General features: G+C 46.6%; 1 long non-coding RNA gene across 1 annotated transcript; it reads left to right on the forward strand.

Annotated features, from left to right (window-relative positions):
• Positions 1–1145: 1145 nt before the first annotated feature.
• LOC141749516 (uncharacterized) lies at positions 1146–24288 on the forward strand. The gene is made up of 5 exons (XR_012589381.1): positions 1146–1768; positions 9026–9224; positions 18900–18971; positions 19572–19722; positions 24181–24288. It is a non-coding gene; the product is annotated as an uncharacterized LOC141749516 (long non-coding RNA).
• The last annotated feature ends 388 nt before the right edge of the window (positions 24289–24676 follow it).

Here is a 24676-nt window from a genome sequence, read left to right on the forward strand (position 1 = left end):
GTATGGTTTGTGATACTACCAGAAGATGTGATTTCTCCATCCATGCTTGGCCACAGCTAGGTACCACTAATTTTCTGGGGACAGACATACTTTAAAGGGAAAAAAAATAATATTCTTACATCCCATCCAGCATCAGCCTTTTCTCCTTGATACAGCCACTTAGAGTGGGAGGGCTTTCAGAAGGAATGGGGAGCTGGCAGTGGTGGGAATGCCTACAGTAGAAAAGGCAGGGTGTCGAAACACATTGGTACACAGGAGGAGTAATATGGATGGCAGCAAGGTGCCCAGGAGGCACATGTGTGCTAAACCTCTCGCTGGGACTCCAGCAGTCTTTAGTGGAACTTTGGTAGAACTGGAGAGATGAAGTGCAAAGCAGTCCTGATCTACAACCCTTGTGGAAGGAGCAGAAAGAGGACTTGTCCATCATTGAACTATTTTCAAGCAGCACAGCTTTTAGGTAAGTGTTCCTGGAAATGTGATGGGTTTTCCTCTTGCTCTGCAGGATCCCCTTGCCTTGATGACGTGAGTGAGTTAAGTGCTAAATGGCACTGTGGTTGGTGCCACAGTCAGCTTGGCTTCCTGCGGGGTAAGAGCCCTCTCTGCCTTCAAAGTGGTAGAGAGGTGCCTTGGGACACGGTGGGAAGGGCTTTGCAATAAGACCTGAGCTTTTGCTCAGCAGTCTCATGCCCATTCTGTTTGAGAGGCGTATGCACATGCTACGGCGGTGATTGGGACCAGATGGGTGCGCAGACCTGGTTCTCCTTCACCTGCCCTGTCCCTCAGGTGTTGGGCTGTGGGCTTGGGGCAAGTCTCTGTGGGTTGGTGAGTTTAGCTCAGGTTCAAACGTAGGGGGAAATGAGCTCACCCATTTCTGCCTCTTTGCAGGGCCCTGTTCTGACTGGCAGTGCCGCCCTGTCCAAGCTCTGGAGTCCTGGTGCTGCTCCAAGGCCGCCAGCCTTGCAGAGGAGGAGATGGTTTTGTTTAGTTTGCTTATATGAAGGAAAAAGTCTGTCAAAATAGGGATTTGGAAAGGGGAGGGGGGAGCAGGAAGTCTTCCTGTTGGCATTTATTAGAAGGGAAATGAATGTTTTATGTTCAGGGGCTCTGCTGGATGTGCAGTGCTTGGGGACAGTGGTGTGGTGAAAGCCTCCTGACTTCTTGGGTGCAGGGCATGAATGTGATCTGGAATAAGCAAGAAAGGGCTAAATATAGAAGCCTCTGGCTCCCATCCTGCAATGGCGGCTCTGCCCTCGCTGCAGTCCTGGAGGCAGCAAGTTCTGCCTATTGTTCCGGTCACATTCTTGTGTCCCACGATGGGGCCTCTGTGATGGAATAAAATGAAGAGAAACAGATGGGAAAACAATAACCCAAGGAACAGGCCCTGAGCTTTGCTGGAAGCTTCCAAAAACCCATAAATCCCCAAATGCATTTGTGCTGGATTAGGGAGCTGAAGCAAAGCAAGGGCCAAGTACTTGCCTTCCTGTATCCCCTGTGCTCTTGTTGCACAGAGACGGCTCTCTATGGGGGCTCTACCTTGCAACAAATTATTGTAGTGGCAACTCTGTTTCCTTAATCTTTTAATTCTGGGAACTTCCCCCGCTGTCCTTTCTCTGCACTCCCTGACTTTTTTGTCTTGCAGGCCCCTGGAAAAAGGACTGCACGAGGAGTCAGCCCACCTTTCCATCCTTCTCATGTACAGCAGAGCTCACTGCAAGCAAAACATGGTGGAGTCCTTGCGAGGCAGTGGAGCAGTCTCTCTGAGTTTCTGGTAAGTGCTCTATAGAAAGGAATAACCATTAGTGACTGTGAGCCTCTTGAAAGGAGAGAGGGGCTGACTTGAGCGCTGAGCAGGGAATATTACCTGCCTGCAATATCATGTTTGGTGACCATGAAGGTGTCAAAGTAGTTAGAAGTCCCGACCTAGTCACAATTGGCTTTTTGTGCGTGTTTGAAGTCAGTGCATGATGTTCTCAGCAGATTGTTGTTATCTATAGTATCCCTTCCTTGAGCGTGTGTGTGCAAAAACCTCCGTGAGCAGCTAGGAGTATGGATGACTCTGGAGGTGAATGAATGAAGTTTGGTGCTTTCTGCAGAACTCTGCCTTACCTTGCAAAAAACCAAATAGCTTGTTTACTCACCTTCCTGTCTATGAATTGGCTTTTCTCACACTCAGACAAAAGCTACAACTGTTTCTTTCCCTAATAACTTATTTGCTGCTGTCTTTTTAAGATGAAGCAGTTCCCCAGGGGATCAGACCAATGTTGCAGCTGGCTCAGGGAAAGGGGGAGGCAGTGCTGTGGGGAGCAGGGAACAGGATGGGGGGTGAAGTGAAATGAGGTCTTAGTTTGAACCAACCATCTTGTAAAACCTCATCTTTAGGATCTGGGGCAGGAAGAACTGCACACGCTGAAGCTGTGCTGCTGCAGCTGTGCTGTTACAGCATGATAGCGAAGTCATTTAAAGCTAGATAAGAATCTATACACCAGCGATCTTCATCCTTGTTAAAATTCCCCTTTTCTCCCCCCGTTCCATTCCCCAAGCATATATTCTTTCAGTCATCCTCCTCCCTGATATGTTTGCTCTTTCCAACCACTGCTCCATGTTAAACAGCTGTTGCTGCTCTGAATGGACAGATATATCCCTATGCAAGCAAAGAAATGGTGAAACTATTCATGTGCTGAAGTGGCTTGGTCCAAAGCTACTGAAACCAGCAGCCAGGCCCACATTCTGTTTAATGGGCTTTGAATTAGGCTTGACGTTACTCAGTTGCACTGGCAGGATACAGATTTTCTGTGTGGCTGGGCACAATACTAGGGGGTATTTTGTACAGGCAGATGTGTACTCTGGGATTGTAATTACATAGTTTATTAACTTTATTGTTCCTTGCATTTAAGCGGGATACTTTTTTCCATTGAAATTATAGTGTTTATGCCCTTTTGTTCTTTATGTACGTGAAACCGCATAGGAACCACCAAGTTGCTGGTAAAAAGCAAACTTGAAATTGTCACAAAACACTGTTGTGCACAGGGGAGTGCATTGCTTCCTTTGACTGAGTGTTAAGCTGCCAAACTCATTTCATATCCTGCATCCCCCGCTGTGCTGCAGCAGTGTGGTGCAGCTGATGTGCTCTTGTGTTACTGCTTCTACAGCTGGGTATAAGGAGCTCACCTAACAAAGTATATTTCAAAGGCAAGGCCAGTAAAGTGCGGTTGGCCCCTACTCCAGTTCATGTGTTTGCTTGTGCCACCTTGGAGGACTGTCCTCGGAAAGCACGCCGAGGACAGGGAACTGCTTCTGCCAGCACCGTGGTGCTACAGGAAATGAATCTTCCTGTTTTGTTACCCACCTCGGTTCTATTTAGGGCGAGCCCTGCTTCCTGCTGAGAGCTGAACAAGGGACCAATGGAGGTAGATTTCATGAGGAACATGAAATATGTTCTCCTTTCTTTGGGCCTAGAGCCACTGAGAGCCTTTTCATACCATGTGAATGGGATGTGGGAGGAAGCAGGGGAGGAGGAAAAAGACTCCAGGCTGATTTTTCTCTTCTAGGATCTGAGCCCCATTCCTGTTGTCTCAAAGGAGAGTGGTTTATACCACCAGTCAGTGACCTTTTCTCAAATGCAAAGCAAATATTTTCTCAGCAGGCCTAACCATTGTGAAACAAACAGTAGGAAGGCAGGGAGATAGCAGGTAGCTGTAGATATCGTAGGTCCAGTGTTGCAGAGCTAGGGTGGATAACACCAGTCAAGCCCGCAGGAAGAGACCTCTCTACCTTTTACAGAGGCGACTGTGCAGTCTCCGCAGAGGTGGAGAGAGCAGAGTCTGGCTCATAAAGTGAGGAACAAGGAGAGAAAAGTCAGGGTCTTCAGTAGATTTCAGCTTCTCTAGCTCAGAGGTGAAGGAAGGAGCTAATCCTCCTATTTGTCTTGTCTTCCTTCTGAGGTACCAGTTAAAGCCTTTATGTGTGTAGGCAAGAGTCACTTTGATCAACTGCAGTTACTGTTAAGAGAAAAAAACAAAAACAACCCCAAACCAGCACATAGTAGGGCATAAACAGTTGAATCCTCAATTAATCAGCTGAACACATGGAAGAAAAATGTTTGGGCTTGAATGAAGTGTCGAATTCCATTTGGATGGGATGGCTTTCAGTCATGCCACACTGCAGTGTTTTGTTTTGGAAACAAACCAGAGTCCTTTAATCCTTCCTTAACATTGAAGCTATTCTGTAATTTGCAATTTGAAAGTGCAGCTTGGGGGAGCTGATTGCATTTCTCAGTGCCTGTTCCTTGTGCTACTCACAACCCTGTTTGGGGATTTTTGTGTTCACGCTGTGAGAGCTGGTGGGTAGGTCTGCCTTTTGGAGGCAAGCGAACTGATTGATTTCACAAACAAAACTGAATGCGAGCAGAACTATTTTCATGTTCAGTGCCCTACAGACCCCTTGGCCCTGAGGAATACGGTGACTGGAGGGAGCCTTTATGTCTCATTGCTGTTACAGACGTGGGCTCTCAGCTAGGAGAGACTGGGAGTAATTGTGTGAAAGCAGGAGCCCACCTAAATAGCGATGCTTGCGTTGTATTGCATATATGGTCTGACTTGCAGGAAGAAGGAAAATTTCCTCCTTTTGTGATTTTTAGATAGCATTAAAACTTGCTGTAGCTCAGCCCCCGGATGCCCACTCCATTTCTGAAATCACAGTGGTATCAAGTCAGCTTCTACGCAGTTTTGAAGCAGATTTTCTACGAGTGCTTTTGCCATTGTTGTGGGTAGTTTGGTCAGCTTTAGAGCTCTGCACCATATCAAAACTAGTTTATCTTGAAGCAGGAAGGATTCTTGCTGCATTCCCTCAAGGCCTCATTGTGCTTGTCCTGTACAATCACAGTGCTTAGCTGGAGGCATTCACTTTTTGGAAAGAGTAGTCAAAGGAGCGACTTGCCCAAGAGCGCGGATGTGCTTGGGGAGGCAGTGTGAGAGCAGAACATGGCTCTCCTGTTGCTGGAGCCAAAGACTCTGCCATTGGCCACCTTCTTCGTGGAGCCTAAGCCTGACCTAGAGCTTGTGGTGTTCATGCCGCTGTGATTTCTACTCACAGCCTGGGAATAAAGGTCATTCCTTTAGCAGTCGTTTAGCTTCTGCAATAGAGAACAGATAGATACAAGTTGAGGCTTGACTTGTTTTATTTATAACTCTAAGCACCTAAAGTGCACGTGGCTGTAATGCTGTAGCAGGTACAGCATTGTTTTGACTTTGAGGGATAGGGACTCCACCTTTCCGTTATTGAACCACACGTAAAAGAGCACGGTGCTGCAAGTGGGTTCTCTACTGAATAATCCTTTTTTTCTTTCTTTTTTTTTTTTAATTTTGGTAATTAATGTTGCCTTCAATATCATATTGACACACGTGTAGGTTTTAAAAAATAGTAACTACTGTCCAGTCCATTCTGCCCCTTTCCGTGCAGCAAATCAATCTCTTGTACGTGTGGCCAGAAAAGCATCTGTGAATGACTTCACCAGATATAGAGCAATGGCAAATCCAGCTCATGATGTATGTTAGCAATATGAATAGCTTACCCCTTTCTTCTGCTCCTTGTCTCTCCTGAAAAGAGTAATGGAAAGTTAAAAGAATTATTTAACATAGAGTAGATATTTAAAGAAACTCTTCTTCCTGTAAAGTGTATGCATGGTTATCGACATCGTAAGGAAGAGCATTTTGTCTTTCGCTCCTGAATGATGGGAACTCGTAACGCAGTAAATTACACCAATATAAAAGTTAATGTACTCAGCTTTAACATGGATATTTTACTGTTATTATCACTATTGAAAGTGACATCCATCACAGTGACATGCACCCAAAAAGGAAAAAAAAGCCTGGTGTAGTTGTGTCTAATAACCCCAATTACAGAGCTCTTCTAATGCCTTTTTTTATAACAGTTTTGCAGCTCTGTATTATCTCCTATTAATGTGATTTCTCTCCTATCTATAAATTTCTCAGGATTGCCTCTTCCCCTCCGCTTTCCATAATCGCCATTTATTATCCACACACTTCCCATAAAACAACGCTATAGGTGACAGAGAGAGATTGATGCTGACCTAGATACAGGCCCACCCCCAGCTTTTTTCTTTCTTTCCCCTTAGCAATAATATGCTCATTACAGTGTTGAGGAGGCTTTGTTAAAAGGTTCAGCTTCTCCTAGCAATTGGTGCTAAAAATAGTCTCATTAGCTGAAACTTTGCTCAATCAGCAAAGGAGCTCTTGGGAAAGAGGTACTGGGATGGACTCAAAACGTAAATAAACAAGAGGGAACTCCGTCCCACTGACCTGTCAGCTCCAGGACTAACTTGGACCTGTAAGGCAACGCACCAGTAATGTTTTTTGTCTCTGCTCTTTGTGAAAGGAGGCTTCTCCATCCTTGCTGGCTAGAGTAACCGTGTACCTGATGTTAATTTTGCTCACATAGTTTTGGGTGTTTATTTTAGTGTTCCCACAGAGCCTTTTCCATGGGCAGCTGAATACTCTGTAGGCCTTGCAAGGCTGCAGCACTCGTAAAGTGCTCCTTGGGGGCTCACAGTACTGGAAAGCAGACCCTTCTCAGGGGGGACAGGTATGGAACAGTCTCTGGCTCACTGCAGCCAAGGGATTTAGGGTAATCTTCAGGCCGCTTTACTGTGGCTCTTTCCAAACAGCTTTGCGCAATTCTTTGCATTTCCCTGGAGTCTGCTGGGGCTTCCCAGCACGAGCAGCTCGTTTCTGCCTGCCCAGGCTTCAAGAAGTGCAGTAGAGTGCACTTGTCTGCATGCATCACTCCCTGAGCCAAGGGCCCTGCCAAGCAGGACACATCTGTGACATCTGTGGAAACCTGGGGCAGCTGCGCAGGTCAGGGATCCTGAGGAATGTCTGGGTAGTGCCCAAGGAGGAGGGAAGACTACTTTCTTTCCCAGGAGGCAGTTAATCTTGTTTTCTGTCCTCCCATTGCTAGGAAAGCTTTGCCCTGTTGGCCATCACTGGTAAGGGGACACTGGGTTTCTGCAACTCCAACTTGCTTGCCCTTTGCCAGCCTTGCATTTGCTCTGCAAGGAGACTCTTCTGCATAGCAAAGGGTATCTCATTATCTTCTGTCCAAAACGGAAATGCAACTCATAGAGTAATTATCTCTCCCATTCTTGCTTCCTTGTTTCTTACCGTGTTAGCATACTCATAACTAACCACAAAACCTTTTTTTATTTCCTCCTTCATCCGAGTTCTTGCAGTTGTACTGCACTGAGCAACTGAGGCAAGTTTGAAATAAAGCTCTGCCTGTTTTTACCTACCTTGAATTGAGTTTAACCCTGCCCTTTGGTGAAAACCAAAGGGAAAGGTCCAGCTCCCCCGAACAGGAGGAAGCATGGGAGGGAGCTGGTAGCAGGCTCTTCTCCCCTCTCTGCTTGTCCTCACCTCTCCTTTCCCAGTCAGACTGCTACATGAGCCCTGTACAAAGACCCGTTTTTTGGGGAAGACCTTTGCAAGCCATCCATGATGAGGTTGTCCAGGCAGCTGGCATGGGCTGCCCACGTAGTGCTGTTGGGGGATGCATGTGGCCCTTGAATTACAGCTCTATTTATCCTGCCAGATTGTTGTGGAGTATGATTTGTGGTTCCTTCAGGGAATTTTTGTAGTTTACATGTGTTGGTTTCTTAGTATCCTTGCTTTGTTTTTATCATCATTAGTAATGAAAAAAAATAATCAATTTTGAATAACTCTGAGCCTGCTTTGGTAGATGGACTGTGCTTTGGTTAGTGAGGGAAAAAGCTTACACTGAATGCCATGTTATTAATGAACCATTGGTTTGATTGTTTCATTACTGCCCTGAAACATTGTTTATATGACCAATACGTAAAGCTTTTGTATGTGTGGATATATCCAACATCATAAGGGATGCAAAAGCATTTCTGAAGGCCCCTCAGTGGCCACCAGATTGAACATCCTCCAAAACTTGTTGATGATTCAGTTTAGCTGGGGCATTCCCAGGAAAGGCTTGTTTCCTCCACTGTTTTTCCTGCCTCTGCCCATAGCACTGGTGGGAGAGCAGGGAGAAGCTGGAGTGATTACTGGTTACGACGATCCATCATTCTTGTGAGCCTGCACCTTGGCTTGGGGATTGTATGTGATACGGCTATGCAGGGGGAAAGCCAAGGACCTGTGACAGCCATCCCAGGGTTGTGAAGGCTGCGGATGCTTCTGTCAAATTGTGGCTCTGCAGAGCAGGAAACTCCCTCTTCCTCCTCCCCAAGAGGCCAGGAAACCAGCAGAGGAAGAGAAGTCAGCGTTCACAGACAAGGAGCAGCACGAGTAGGTGGGCTGGGAGGCAGCTGGGCTGCCCCTGTTCACCTTGGTGCTGTCAGCCCTGCTCTTTTTGACCAGAGCTGCACAAGCTGCAGGCTGCAGCCAGTGGGGTGCTCTGGAAAGGGCCTCCTCTGGTGTCCTTGCCAAAGAGCCCTCAGTCTGGCTCAGACCACCATGGCTGCGAGGTCCCTTGCTGCCAGCTGCATGTTTGGGTGAGGGTGGATCTCTCCATGCAGCAGGACACTAAGCAAAGGAAGGAAGTGTCTGCAGGCTGGGTGGCTGCCCGGACTTCCTGAGCAGTTACTTGGGCTGTATGACAGCAGCAAAGAGTATGTCATTACCATACTTGCTTGTTTGATATGGCCTCTCCACGATCTGTGATGTGGGCTCCTGAGCCCAAGCAGGAAGAGTAATTACTGTACAGCCAGATGGTTTCATTTTTTTCAGGGAGATTAATTAGCTAGCATCAACTGGCCCAGTCCTGGCATCTGAGAAACAAGTACTTATGGCAACAAATGAGCTGTCAGTTGTCCCCTCCTGAGCCTGCTGAAGGAGTTCAATGGACATTTCCTCAGGCCCTTGCTACCTAGATGTTTTGTGCTGACATATGTTACCTGTCTTGGTTCTTGAGGTGTCTGTTGAAGCTTGTGTGATAGGCATGTAGGTGTGTTAAGGGAGGATTGACCAGAGTTTGGGTGTTTTTTCAGGATCACCTGCATCTTTGAGGAACAGCTCTGCTGCCAACTTCACGGTACCCGCTCTTCCTCCACGGAGGAAAGACTTCTGAGCCTGCCGAGAGTCGCCCAGTCACGTGGGACAGTGTCAGGGATGTGACCACAGAGAAGTGCATATGCTTGTCTTCTAGGAGCCCCCACAGCTCTGCAGAAGCGCTCTCAATAGGTACTAGTAAGTAAGTCTTTACAGTATGAATTTCTTGGAATACAGCTCATGCCTTTGTTGGGCCTTAATGAATGGAAAATGGCATCTGGAAAGGCTGTACACTTAGCTGTATTAAGCAGATGGCACTGAAGGTGAAAAATGAATTTAAAGACTATTATTTCAAGCCATGGATTGATTTGGAGATGCTGAAGCTCATGTGGTGGGCACATAGGTGTGTTAAGAGAGGTTTGACCAGAGACTGGGTACAATTTCAGGATCCCCTGTCTCCAATAAGGAACAGCTCTGCTGCCAACTTCACAATGCCCCCTCTTCCTGCCACAAAGGAAAGACACTAAAGTAGGTGCTCCTGGCAAGCTGAAGATTTTATTGCAATTGCTCTATTGGGAAGAAAGACTACATAATGCTCTTGGAGCTTCAGAAACAAAAGGTTCAGTGATGCCACAGCTTCCCATGCGTTTGTTCTGAAATCTGTGTCCCGTGCTGGAGCACATGGACCTGTCTGCTCAGTTCCTCACTCATGGGCAGTGAGGTTTAGCTTCTTCCCTTTGTGCAAGTCTCCTCTTGTTTCCTGTACCCATTTGTGACCTTCTTGGGAGGGCTGGAAGCCCCAGGGTTTTCCCTTGAGGGACGATTGCTCATCCTTGAATAAGATGTTTACTCTTGCCTGTAATTGCATAGGGCTTGAGCAGCGCCAAACCCTAACTGTGCTTCCTTCCCATCTCATTGCTTTCATGTAGAGACATGGGTGTGTGAATTGCTTGGGGAGGTTCAAGTTGTGGCATGATAAGCTCCATCTCCAGGCACTTTCCCAATCTAGTTTGTCAGGAGCAGGTTCTGCTTCTTGTTGTCCGTTCATTGCAATCCCCAGTGTACATCAGGGTCTCCTGGCCTTCCTCCACTGCCCTGCCCACCCCCGGCTCACTGTACAGTGGGGAACCAGTTACTGGTTTTAAAATCGGCGGACAAGCATCCTTTATTCTGCTTTGAAAAATGGGGAGGTTTGGAGCAGTGGAAGAGAAAGGACCATGGGTCTGTTCCAGTATTTATTTTGCTTATTGGAAAACAAAAACATTTACCAGGCTGCTTTCAGAAACCAACAATCCATAAGCTTGGTTTTCATTAAAAAGGCACTCATTGTTTTTCCCCTGAGGATTTAGTGACATTTTTCAAAATTTTGTGTGCACAATAATTGTATTTTTTTATCAAATTTTGTTCTAACTTTGTGACCGCAATAAAGTTTAGGAAACTATTATTTATTATGGGTTAAAAAATATTCTGTGAATCTGACTGCTTTCCTTGATTACTGGGGCATACTGTGATTCTTCTCCCAGTTGCAAAACAGCATTGTAAATGCTGCTTTCAGACTCTGTGGGACGTTCCCAAAATGGCTTGGAGAGCTACTGTCTCTATCATCTATTGCTCAGCTCAGTTGCTGTGACCCTGACAGAGGCACTTATGGATAGATGCCACAGGGAGAGAGAGAAGGTGGTATCTGAGCCTCCTCCTCCTTCAAGGTCTGTCTCTTTGCTCTCTCTTCCCCCCACTCCCCCCATAAAAATAAGGTGCCCTGGTGATGATGTTAAAAGTCGTGCAAAGCGAGCCCTGATACATCCATATTAACAGACTCCTGACTGTTTAGCACTGCTTCAAGGATGGGGGTAAGGGGAGAGAAGAAGGTTTTCCCTTGAGAGAGGATTCTTGGAAAAATCTGTGCGTGCTTTGAAGACGGGGAGTTGACCTTTGGGGGCACCAGAGAAGATCTGGAGATGGGGAGGTGACCTACAGAGACACTAGATGTCTGTTTTTTGTTGTAGCCTGGTCTCCAACTCCCTGTAGCATGTGAGCAGGAGGTCAGGGGAATACCTAGAGGTCAGGCATCGTAAGGGTCCTGTGTCCCCTGAGTACAGGCCCAGTGAAGCTACCCACACATCATATCAATGTAGATCCTGTATGTTCATGTTGAGGGGAAGTACCCCTTAGATGGAGGGGGCTGCTTACCTTCCAGGCATGATTTGCTGCTGAGATGGGGAAGGTATGGCTGTCTTCTAGGAGCTGAACTGTGGCTGTCAGGTTACTGATCAGCCTTCAGGTAATGGTGGCTGTAGGCCACTATTTGCCTCAACTAAATCTGAGTTCTGGACTGTGAGTGCGCAGTAGCCATCTTGTTACCAGTCAGCTGAGCCCTACAGCATGACCCTGTCTTGTGCTAGATAAGCCCTCAGGTATCCTCTAAGGCACCGGAGAGACGGTCAGGTTAGGTTGACAAAATAACCTCTGAATGGATTTTTTCTTCATCCTTTCCCAGAGGGACCGTTGCATTTCCATTCTCCTAGGACACATGGTGGCATTTCATTCCTCTGAGGTCAACTGATTGTGGCCATAACCTACCAGAGAACATGAATTCATCACTGCTTTACAGTCAGACTGGAGGGTTTTTAAAGAACCTGCCATAATTCATCCATGGTTATGGCATAAGGCATAAGTGATCAAGTAAAATCTATGATACATCATACAGGAGGGAGCTGTGAGCTGCTGTTAATCCTAACGTAGCAGCAAATGACTGTGTGAGATGGAAGGCCATACAGAAAAGAGCCTAAATGTATTTATCTGTTTCCCATTTGTGTCTGCAATGGACATCTTAAGGCACAAAATTATTCTAAAAATCCAGCTTCCTTTTTGGTTTATGGCCTGAACTTTCGTAACTAGATATGTGAATTATGCACGAAGTATCTTGATTATTCTCCTCCATGTTAAACTGCTGCAGCCAGTGTAATTGCTTGCAAGTATTGTGTGCAATAGCAATGGAAAAATCAGGTTTGCTCTGTATTTATTGCATTTCACTCAGCTTAGCCACTGGAAGCAGCTTGAGTCAGCTTTGCTTCATCTCTCACACCCTTAACCCAAAGCTGCATTGTTTAGGTTCCTAGTAGAACTGGTTGGGAATCTTTTGAGATGATTATTTGTTAGTAAATGCTGCATTATGTAGATGATGACTTTTAGTAGAGGAATGTAAATTTTGGTTAAAATTTTTGTGGCTACCTCTTGTATACAGAGACAACTGCTCACTGTAGTACAGCCCGGGATCAGACGCTGGAGTTAAGATGTGAAAGCTCTTACCTCCAGAGCCAGCCCCCCAGATCTTCAGCCTCTTTCCCTCTCAGCTTTGGACTGTTGGCTCTTCTTGGGTAGACATGCAGGGTTGGGTATGCTCTAAGCTGTGGAAGCCGCTTTCTTTTTCCTTCGCTTTTTTTTTTTTTTTAAGGGTTTGAATTTATGCCACATCAAATGGTTAAACAATCAGTCCCTGAAATATATCGAAAAACGGCAAATATTTTTCTCTGGATGACTCTTAATTCATGACTGAGAGAGGGAATCCTTCCAAGAGATTAAGCAGGAAAAATAGTATCTGCCCTTGGACTGTGAAAGCTTCTACCTCTGAGGGGGCTCTTTGAGACTCCTCTCAAGACCTGCCCACTGTTGCAACTTGCAGTGAGCCAAAATGCTTCTCACCACAATTGTGTGACTGCTCAAGGGAGTCAGGCCTGGGCGACTGCATGAAGTTTTGGTTCTGATTTGGCAATTGGTAACCAGTGCCCAAAATCACGGTGCAAATTGAAGCACCGAAGAAATCTGGGATTGGGACTGGTACAGCGTGGTTCTGTTTGAAAGTTTGCTAACATATGGACAACTGGAAGCAGCAGTTTGCCTCAGTTCCCGTATCTACATTTGGGCAAGGCTTATGGTCGACCAGGAGTGAGCCCTGCTGGGCTCAAGAGTAAAATCTTGTCTGTTTTATCTGTAGGAGGCAAGATCTGTATCTACCATTTTTACTTTTTTTTGTGAAGAAATAAGTCTTTCACCTCCAAAATAGAAAAGCTCGCTTGTGTTTGTGTGTGAACACCCACAAACTGGAAAGGCCAAATCTCTTGCTTTTCCTGTCCTCAGTGCAATTTGTAGGGAGCTGCCTTTGCTTGCCCATGTCCCCAGCTTCACTGAAGGGTTGTGTTTGCAAAGCTCTTCATGTCTGACCAGCCGAGCTCTGATTTGGATTTATGCGCAGATTGTTTGAAGTTCAGGCATAAAACCTAGGAGGGTTGATTTTATTTTGTTTTTCCTTCTTAAGGGGGGGCTGTGAGTCTGGGCTGACAGAATCGATTGGACTGACTTGTCTATCTTCTCTCCTGAAGCCAGCTGACAGTTTTAAACCATCTTTAAATCAAACCTTTGTGGCTAAGATTTACTGGGAGCTTTTTACAAATGAAATGCAAAATCTGGTGCTCTCCACGTGGAAGACAAATTCTTGAATCTGGTTTACTGTGCATTGACAGTAATGTGGGGCTTTCAGGTACGTATTTACGTGTATGTTCTGCTGTGCCCTGCAGTGGTGATAGATGCTTCCAAATGGCCCTGCTCAGAAAGGGGAAGTATCTTAGTGTTTGAGGGCAGATCCTGTGAGCCTCGTAGATTTATGAGAACGAGGGCCCTGAAGTGGGTGAATGGGACAGGTACCTATAAATATAATGAGCTAGTCTTGCACGCAGAATAGCTTTATAAATAACAGCAGCCTTTTAGGTTTCCTAGGAGGTCTGGCAGTCTTACAAATGAATGTGCTGCTAGTTGTCTGAGACCAGACATCAGAAAGCTGTCCACGAGTGCTGTTGGCCCACTGTCTCTTTTTCCCTGCCCCCCTTCCCTCTCTCTTGGTGGGGTGTTTTTGTGTTGGGTTTTTTTTTTGCTGTTTTTGGTTACTGAAACACAGACCCTGCCTGGCCTGCAATCTCTCACTGTTGCTTGCTGAAGATGAATGATTCATCAGGCCCAACCTGATAAAATTATGCAAGCCAGTCACCAAAGTTAATCAGACCAAAAGGAAAGAGAGGAGGGAAGGAAAAAACAAAAACAAAAGGCCCCAGAGCTAGTTCTAATTTTCAAACCTCTCCTGGGAATTCAAAAACGCATATATAATGTTCTCAGCCCGGGTTCTCCATCCTCCTCCAGCCTTCATTGGGAAATCGGAGAGCAACCCAGGCGATCGGTTTTAGAGTGCAACTTCCGATGTTGCAATGCAGAAGAGCATGATTCAACAGGCCTCTGCCTGCCGTCTGACGGCTCATTCATGGCGCCTTATTTGTTAATAGCGCTGGGGAGCAGGCGGCTGCGGTTGCAACCTGCTAATCACTTCCACTCGGATTTGTTGTGTCACACCAGCAAGGATTGAGGTGAGGGGGCTGAGGAGCTGCTGACATGAATCATGCGGTGCTCTGCTGTGTAATTAGGAAGGAGCCCTGTGGTTCTCGGTGCACTGGCGAGATTTCTCAGGCCTGAAACATAATAAAGACTGCCACCCACTTGAGCAGTGAATTAGCATCATCCTTGCTGATCCTCAGAGAGGCTGAGCACTTGCTGGAGGCCTGGTTACTCGGGGTCAGGGGGAACTGGGGTTTGGCCAGACAGGGCAAGGATGATAGTAGGTCACTGCCATAAATGGGGAGGACAGATCTAGGAGGAGGGAGAGTGTCAAATGGGAGGAGAGTGCCTGGGGGTGCTCTGTGTGAAGGCCGTCACTCACTGCTTGGTGTGTGCCTGCAATAGTCCTGCTCCCGTCCACCATCGTGTGACTAAATGAGACAGAGTTGCGCAAGCGGTTGCAGTGGGGTGTGCCTCTCCCCTGCCTGTTTGCTGTGATGCTCAAGGAGTTCCCAGGGTGCTGCTTCCACGTCTGCAGCTGAAGAATATCCTTTAGTTTCTCTCAGTTGGCAGTGGGGTGCTGTGCAGGACTCACCGGCTTCAAGGCCAGTGTGGCTGCAGGCCTCTCTTGGCCACCTGTGCTCTTGGGGGCTAGTGAGAGAGGATCACCGTTAGTCATCTTTCATGCCAGTTCATCTAGCTGTTCTTTGCATCTTTGGTGCTTTTAGCTTCGGGATTTACACCGAGCTCTTAGTGAGCATGAGGAAATGTGTTAAACCCTGAAACCTTCACACCACCAATGGCCTTGTTCCAGAATGAAGAGACTAATTAGTCAGTGAGAATGCTTCAAGGGATTTCGTCAAATTGTCCTGTGATTCTTTCTAGCCTCTGAGTCCGCATTATAATAGAGAGGCATTCCATTTACTCTCTCTAATTTTAGGTTAATTTTAGTTTAGTTCAGTTCAGTTTTGGTATATTTGGTATTTAACAATGTTGTATCAAAACAACATCTCCACATGATTTTAATTTAGAATTAAATTACTGTGATACTGTCAAGAGAAAACCACATGCCAGACCCTCAGCTGCTGTGAATCAGCAACAATCCATTGATTTCAGCAGGGCAGCACTGATTTAGTCCAGCCAAGGTTCTGGCCCACCCTTGCGTAAAAGGAAAACCCGTTTCCTCACCCTGGTTACTGAAACACTGCATATCAAGATGGGATGTGTCTAAACCACCTCCTTTTACTTTTCACCACTTGTGTCATTTTGTTTATGTTTTCCACTACTCATTTTTTGCTGGGGCAGTGAAACTTTTCTGTTGGAGATAATTTCACTCCAAGCTCACAAGCCTTGGCACAGCTGAGTTTTGGAAGGACGGGTTTAATGTTGCACTGAATATGAAAAATGAGATTATCTTCTGCAAAATAAGGTTTTTGGCTGTAATGTTTTAGTTCTTGTACATAACCTTCATGCTATGCAAGATGATAGGGGGGATGTTTCCTGCTGTTTTCTATTCTTTATATGATGCTTGAAGAAGCCAAGGGTTGGTGTGTGATTACACTCTTCAAGTCAGAGAGCACCTGAAGAGCTGTGTACCTTTTGAGACAAATTAGAGGATCTCAGACTGGCTCTTGTGTAACTTCTCTGCAAGAAATACGTTTCATGGGCTAAATGAGAGTCACTTCATTTTTGTGAAAAAGCATCTGGTTTCCACAGCACAGTTGTATTTTTCTGTTGGTGCTGTCAGGCTGCTTTGAACACCACAGGTGGCAGCTGCATTATCCACTGTGTCCCTTCCATATGAGGAGAGACACAGTGGCCCTTGGGAGAGGGGGCCCAGCTCTGATTTCTGATCCAGACGGTCCCAGGAGCTCTTACGCCTGCTCAGGGCAGGGTAACCGTGTCCCTGCATCGATATGGTCCATGTGTTTGACAGAAATCCTGTTAAAGTTAGTGGCTTCTGCCTAGGTGACATTGCAACCTCAGCCACCTTCCCACAGCAAAAGGAAGAAACCCCCTTTTTGACAGGTAACAGGAAAAACAATGACGTATAATGTTATAGGTTGGGTGTAACTGCCACCCTTCATTTTCTGCAGTTGTAAGAAATTATTAACGCTCCTTTGTGGAATCAGGGAGCTGAAACAATGGTGGCCTCCACCCCAAGCACACGTCACTGCCCAAAACAAAGGCACAGCCCCAGCCTGCATAGGTGTGGACAGGTTTCCTTGGCTATTGGCTTGGGAGAGCCTGGCAGGAAAGGCAGGGGAGGCAGCCAGGGAGAGCCCTGGGCAGAGCAGCAGTCAGTGCTTTGTGGGCACTGAAAAGGGAGCGGAAACAGGAGCAAATAAACTGCGTCTGGCATGGTGAGGAGAGATTTTGTACCTGCTTCCTACATGAGCAGGATTTCTGCAAAGAAATAACTGGCACTGCTGAGAGGCAGAATCCATACGGAGTCGACCCAAGGCTCTGGTCGACTCGTCTGAAAGAAAGTCACTAAAGAAAATGAAATGACTTGGAAAACAGAAGGCATTGGCAGGAGTACAGCCTGTTACCGGAATATATTTGTTGTATAGCAGTAAATGGAGGAGCCTGATTTGCCTGGCCCTGTGCAAATCCCACTAAGCGTTTACAAACCAAGAAGTGATGACTGACGCAGAGCAGAGGGGCAGCAGGGGGAGAGTGAAGTGCTTTAAATCTCTCATTTTCATTTGACTCAGTTCCAGGATGACACAGTCCACCCTAGATTAAAAATAACTACAGAAAGGAGTAGAGCACTTCTGCTTCAGGATTCTTTTGGGAGCATCACAGGTTTGATTCAGCCTCCTTATTTAGCTTGTATCCCAGCCTGTCGGTGGAATTGTACTGTCATGGCTGAAGTAATACTGCAGTGATGCTCAGGTGTGACAAGGACCTTGGGCTGCCTTCCTCATTTTAACATGAAATTGTAAGGAAGACTTAGCAGTATCCTTGTTTTTAGCTAGAAAGGCTTTTCCTACAGAATTTGGGGAGAGTAGGGCCTAATGGATCAATGCTGGTTTGGGAGCCAAGAGGTGTGACTCTATCTCCCAGTGTAAGTTTTTGTGACAACTGTTGGGAGGGGGACTGTTGCTTGCTATGGCTGTCCATGACTTCTTTCAGTTGCCTTTGCAAGTGCATCAGTAGAAACACCTACCCACTGTCCTTTTGAGTCTGATTTGTGAAAAAATACATCTTGTATCATTGCTGCCATGTGCAGATTTAAGCCAGATGTGGTGAACTTAAAGAGAACTCAAAGACACTAACTCCTTCACACCAAGTTGCAGCAAAAGTGCTAATCTTGTTAGAAGAGTCCCCCCTGCAAGCATTCCCCCCAGAGGAGACAAAGTTCTGAGTGGCTGGGTTGGGGTCGCTACTGTCAGGGTGCAGAGCTGCTTGATGCTGGGGAGCCTTGATACAGAAATACGTGGGGCACCCAGTTACTGCACAGGACTTCTGGATAAGTTTTCTGACTTATCTCTTGGCTGCTTGGAGTGGGCCTGTAACGAACTGCCTTGCTCTGCACCAGTAAATGTGATCTCCTATAGAGTCATCAGCTATGGGTGGTGTGAACTGGTGTAACCACGGGATGAACAAACCTTTGCCTGTTCGTACTACTAGAAGATCTGACAGGTTCAGCAGGGGAAAGTTGACTTTGACGCCTCCTCAGTAAGGTTAGAAGGCAGCTAATAACTCCTTTCCCCGGTGGCATAGAGCTGATAAAAACTAGAGCTGACCCAGCCCTTTGAAAGCCACTTCCTGGCCTCCTCAGCCCCCTGGCTGAGACAGGGAGGACAGGTGTGCAGTTTGGTGGGCAAACTGAAAAATAAGACAGAAAGGGCAGAAATCCTCCCCTTTAAGGGTGGCAAATGAGGAAGGAGAGATTTATCCCCAAATTTTGCCTTTATTCAACTGGCAATATATTATCTCCAAGTAACATCATCAACTAAAAACATCAAGTTAAGTTTAAAATGGCTGCTTCAAAAGAGTTGGGGGCTTGTAACCGTCAGACTTTTTACTGCCAGACTTATTTGGGGATTTGAATGGCTTCATATGTTTTTCTGTGAATTTACTGTTTTCTGTAAAACCAAACTGATTACCCAGCTCTCTTATGGTCGGATAGGACCAGCAGGGCAGCAGTGGTGGGGTGAGAGGTTCCTCGCAGTAGCAAGCAGACAGGACTTATCTGCCAGTTCTCTCCAAGTGCCGTGAATGGTCTGTAGGGTATTAGAAACGTTGCTGTCATCTGAAGGATGTTTCATGCTGCTGCAGACCAGAAAAAAAAAATATCTTTTCTAGGAACTCAAGCCTGAGTAACTTAATGAATCCACGTATTTCTCGGTTTTCTCAGTTATCTCCTTGTGCTGCCTCACCCTTTAGGGTGGCTGCAGTTGTTCCCAGTTCATGAGCAAGGGAGTGTTAGACACTTCCTTGTAAGGAGCGTACACTGGCCTTACCTGCTGCTGCTTTGCCTTGCAGGAAGTGTGATTTGCGCAGATCCTGCTGCTTATCTCATGTGGGAGGCAGAAAATGTCTTCATCCAGCAGTGAGGTAGGAGTTACTTGCTTTTATGTAGAGATGGGGCTTTTCACTGGAGGGCAGGGCTTTTGCTGCTGCTGTTTGTCGTGGTGTGCAAAACACTCCCATCAGAGATGGGGTCCTCTTGGGCTAGGCATGCATGGATAGGAGCAGATTGTTCTAAATCACAGAAGATGTTAAAATAGCTAAGGGGAAAGCTGGGAAAGGCTGCAGAGAATCATTGACTGTCCCACGTCCTTTTGGTAGACTAGTGGCACTGGTGCCCAGCAAAGATTGTTCAGTGTGCACAAAGTGAGTTTCTCAAGGGAATAAATGTCCAGTGCTCCTTCAGCTCAAAATAGTTGGTTTTGGCACATTGTTGCCATAGTTTCACATGCACTCAGTGGATGCAGCCAGAGAAGACGGATGAGCCTATTGTTGCCGTAGTGTTTTTCTGTTCTGTTAGTTTTCTGCCAGTTCAGTGAACTGAACTGGCTCACGGAACTATCTCCAGTGCCAGAAACATCAGAATACAGAGTAACAGTGGAATCAAGACCGGCCCTTCTGACAGCTGTTAGATTAAAACAGCCACTCTGTTTTACTCGCTCCTGATGCCTCTTCTTCCCTTCACAGGTATGTCTCCGGGATCCCTGAATTTCTGCAGTTTGCAGAATTGTCACAGTCCTCCCTGGTGAGTGAAGAAGTAGAGACCATGCTTTCCAGCGCAATCCGTGCGGCACCGTTTGCCACTGCTAAAACTGTCGGCGTGAAAGCACACAAGCAGGTGGGTATCTCACAGCTGGAGGAGGAGTCCCGACGTGAAAGAGAAAAACAAGGAGCGTCTAGTGTGTGTTTATGAGAGCTGCTCACAGAAGCTGGCCCTGCAGTGAGACTTGATGAAGACTTCACTTACAGTCCTTCATGGGTTTATTTTCCTTCATGGGTTTATTTTCCATCATGGATGAAGAGTGGGCTTCAGCCTGGATTTTTTTATTCCAGTTTGTGCTCTCTCCATCCTGGGGTTGAGGTTGCAGCACCTCCTCAGCACAGTACCTGAGGGAGCTCTTAAATTGGTTGCCAGACTCCTGCAGTTCTCACTAGAGCTAGGGTTTCACCTCCTGTTTTTCAGGCTAACTGCATGAGGTGGATTGAAATTTCAGGGTTTCCTTGCACACATGTTCTTTTTTTTCTGACGTTTCGTCACATCTCCCTGCTTTCAGGTGGGCTGTTATGGCTGATATAGCATGAAACTTTGGAGGGGGAAGGCTGTGTTAAAGTAGTTAAGGATTAGGAAGCGATGGGTAGATTGCCTGGGGAGCTTGTGGTATCTGTTCCTGAAAGCTTTTAGGAAGAGGCTGGCTATGCACTTCAGCCATGCTACACAACAGTGGGGCCTGTTTTAAGATGGGATGTGAACTGCTTGTCTTTGCACAACTCCTTCATCTCTGCTTTGCAAACAGTACTTGCTAAGATAATTGTCAATGACAAATGCTCATGGAATATTGCAAGTGCGTGAATAACCACCTAAGAAGTATTTGGAAATAGCTGCCCTTGGTGTTCTGGGCTCAAGCTTCCAAACAAGAGCTCCAAATAAGTGAGCGAGAAGACAACACATGTTCTCTTAGCTGTGGGTACCCTTTGGTGAATGGGTGTGGGCAAGAAACCCGTGCAGAAGCTGTTAGTAATCCTCGCGGGCTCTGGTGTGGTCACACCGAACCAGAGGCTTAGTGTTATATGCGAAAGCAATGACTTTACTTTCTATGAGAGTTATGAGGCTAAGGAGAGCCACAGGCACGAAAGAAAGCCTCTGAAACAGGATGGAGTGGCAGAAAGGCTGCATTTTCTCAAGGGATCTGTACATTGCATGAAATTAGATGATCCTGCTGCCTTTTCTGCAGCAGGTAATTGCATGTTTTGTGTGTGCTTTGGTTGTTCCTTCTGACCCAGAGTGTGTTTCTCTTCCCAGCCCTTAGCTCTTCCTTTGCTCTAAGTCTTTTGATTTGTTCTTTCTCATTCTCTTCTCGTCTTTGTGCATGAAGCACAGGCCAGAGGTGCCTGCTGCCCCTTTGACATCTTCTCAGCATGACTGAGGCTAGCCAGGCTTTGAAAGAGAAGCAGCTGCAACATGGGGCCTCCCCAGCAGGTCTCCTGTCCTGCTTCCGCTCCATCTCCGTGCACACATCCGGAGGATCCAGTCTGCTCGCAGTGCCATGGCTGCAGCTTCAGACAGCCAGAAGTCATCTGCAATTTGCCTCCTGTGACACTGAGTCACAGGAGAGAGGAAGGTCTTGATTCACTGTCTCATGGGAAATGCTCTGGCTCCAGGCTTCCCTTACCATTTCCTTGCTTAGACACCAGTTCAGCAAAGCATTTGAATAGAGTTCATTTAGCTACTGTCTACAGCTCACTGCCCCACTTCCTCCCCCCAGCATGACAGAAAATGTCCTTGTGGCACTGATGGTTGTTTCCTGGAGAAGTGTCAACTGTATGAAGTGGAGTTTGTTGCTTTGATATTCCCTATTCATGGTGAATACTGAAAATACTTGTTAAAAATCATGACTCTGGTGGCAGAATTTTTTTTCCTTTTCTGTTTTTGCTAACTCTGTCACTTCAGTAGTGGGGAAATACACATGTATGATGGAGAGGGGGTTCTTTTTCTCCAGTGCCAAAAGGAATACAACATTTTAGGGAGAGAGAAAAACTTCATATTGCTTTCATCAGTAACTGAAACTTCAGAAAAAGTGTCTATCTTTTATTTTTTCTACTATTTTGGGGGAGATTTTCTACTTAGCCACCTTCTTGGAGGTGCTGGCCAGCTCTGCCTTGGCTTTGGTCCAAAAGTGTCTCTGATCTGCAAAACTGTCCTGGCGATGTCACTAGAATAGCCTTTCCTGTGAGATTTCTGCTTCCTGCTGTGCTGACAATGCAGTCGGATTTGGTGGGATTTCTCCTGTGGTGAGGGGGACATGGTGTGGCTGCACAGTTACTGAAGTCTCAGGCTCCTCCTGCGCAGAGGAGGAATCGGTGAAGACCACATTCTACTTAAATACTTGAGGTTTTCACACTTGAGGGTTTTACTAGTAGGTATTATTTTAAATCCTTCACGGGTGGAAGACAGCCTTTGGATTTGTCAATCTTACAAAAGAAATTTAGTGTTTGGGGTATTGTGCTGGGACTCCAGAGAGCTAGTTTGGGAAAACTAAGAATATAGCACCAGCCATCTGGCCATGGCTGGGTAATATTGCTTCACTCCTTTATTCCTTCTTTAATCTGCTCACTCATGGCAGGTAGTACAGATGGAGGTACACCGGTAGTGTCACTCTGACATCGGGTGTTCTGATGGCGTTAGGGGCTACTGGGTGCCTATCTCAGATATACAAGGAGAGGACAATTCAGACAGGTTTTTTTAATTTCTTCCCTTACCAACCAGAAAGCTAGAGCCTCGTGGCTCCAGTTGTGCAGAACTGGGTGGGGACTCGGGGAACCTGCTTATTTTACATCGGTGCACCAACTGCTGTTTGAAGGCAGTGGTTCTGTGTCATTCAAGGTGATGTTGAATCCCTAAAGCCTCTTTCTAAATCCCTGGTGCCTCCTGTCTCTCTTCCTGAGATCTGCTGTGTTGCAGACCTTGTTTTTATGGAATCTGCCAGTCTGGAAGGTGCAGCCTGCTGTTCAGATCACATTTACAGAGGGCTCATGCTAGACTTAAGCCCATATTATGTTTGTTCCTCTGTGATGCTTATATTTGTCTTGTACTTTGTCTGGGAATTCGGATTGTGTGTCTTGGCTAGGCTCTGTCGTATATGTTTAATCCCAGCTTCTTTGCTCTCCTGCAGGGACTTGCTAGGAAACAGGAAGTAAATGGAGTGTCTTGTAGAGACAACTTGGAGGGAGAGCTGACTGCCAGCCAAAAACCCCATCCAGCTACAAAAGCAGCTGTTTCAGCCCAAAGAATTTGTAAGCAGAATTATTTTCTTAGCACCTCATCATACTTCCTGCAGGAGCTTGGGCAATCAGACAGGTTTTCCATCCTGGTAGGCTAGGAAACATGGGGTGCTTATTTAGATAAGTTGGTGAATACTGCTTGGTGATCACACGGCTGAGAGCGCTCTATGCGGGTGAGGGGGGAGAAGAAGTTTTGAGGTGTGAAAAGGGGAACACTTGGGCCAAATCAATACTGGAGGTTTGGAGTCAAGTTTCAGTCATTTTCCTGTGCCTGCTAATTCCAAGCCCCAGCTAGACCAGGTGTGTGTGCATGCGTGTGCACGAGTGTGCATGCCTCAGGCACAGTAGAAAGCAGGAATTTTCCTAGGCTGTGACGCACAGTCTACCTGGAGAACTGGATTTGTCCTGGCTCAGGGCGCGGGGGACTCCCAGCTGTCCAAGCATCGGTTGTGTCTGGAACGTCTTCTACACTGAGAAGGTGCTGGAGTTAAAAAGAGAGAGTGTTTTTTATGAGAGACTAATTGGCACAGGAAAGTAGAGACCTGCTCTCTATGTCTGACATACAGGTCCCACTGTCACTTTTTTTATGGAAAAAAAATCCTCCACCTCTTGATGACAGACATAGGGAAAACAGATTTGTTTGATCTAACAACACAGTTAGGTGTAGTGGGCTGGTTCTCCTTTGCTCTTTGTTTCCCCAATGGCTCCGAGTGGGGAAATTCCTAATCTCTACACCTAGACATGCCCTCTTTGCCAAGCCTCATCTTGCCAGCGTGGCTTGTGTTGAGGCTGCGACTGGGAGAGAAAAGCCTGGTGGCTATTTTTCTAAGACTGTAGCAATCCTTTGCCAGTGCCCAAGGGTCTGCTGCAGAGCTGCTGCTTCAGGGTGCTGGTATGGACCTGCTTCTGGGCAGGTCCTGGCCAGGGCTGTCTGCCCTCCCCTGCCCCAGGCGCTCATGCCCTCATGGAAGGAGTGACTGAACCACGCAGAAAGCAGCTCTGACACAGTTTACAGCCCAGTGTGTTAAAGATAACGTCAATTGGTGCTGCTTGGCTGCACCGACCGCTTCCTCCATCGTGTCATTACTGTGAGGGGTAGCAGCCTGTTCATGATGCTGCTGTTACAAATATGGTTTCCACTGTTGTTGTGAAATGGCATTGTTGTCCTGGAGATAGACGCTGGTACCACGGTTCCTGTAGTTCTCCCTACTACAGAGAGATCTGGGTTCCCCTTTTCTACCTCTTTATGCCCTTGCAAGGTCCATGGGACTCTAACTTACATTCTTGAAATTCTCAGTTTACAGTTTGGTCCCAGCTGGCTCAGCTGCATAAGCCTCCAGAAAGTCTGTGTCATGGGACAGGAGACCTTTCAGCTGGAGAAGTCAGTCACTTGTTCAAGCTTGGCCCAGATGCGTAGGTAAGGGGTAAATCTGCCTTTGTTTCTCAAACGCAGCAGTAAGCAGCAAGTTCAGGGTCACGGATGGCAGCACAATCACGTAGTGCAGAGCTGCTGGGGGCTACGTGTCCTCACCCCTGCCCACATATGTCTCCCCTTGGGGAATGGTTACAAAATTGTTTCTCTGCAACTTTTATGACACTTGCTGTCTTTTATTGCACTTCCTTTTATATTCATAACTTTGGTTGATGAGGGCAGTAATTCAAGAGTGATGTTACGAGCAGTCAGCTGCTACCAGCCTTGCTGCCTGGCTGCTGCAGGCCACCATTTCAGAAAGCTCCAGAAACAGGGTGCTTGGGGGATATTGCTTGCCCTGAGTTGAGGCATTAGTGCTGTG

Source organism: Larus michahellis, chromosome 10 (genome assembly GCF_964199755.1).
Source record: "Larus michahellis chromosome 10, bLarMic1.1, whole genome shotgun sequence".
NCBI classification, from domain to species: domain Eukaryota; kingdom Metazoa; phylum Chordata; class Aves; order Charadriiformes; family Laridae; genus Larus; species Larus michahellis.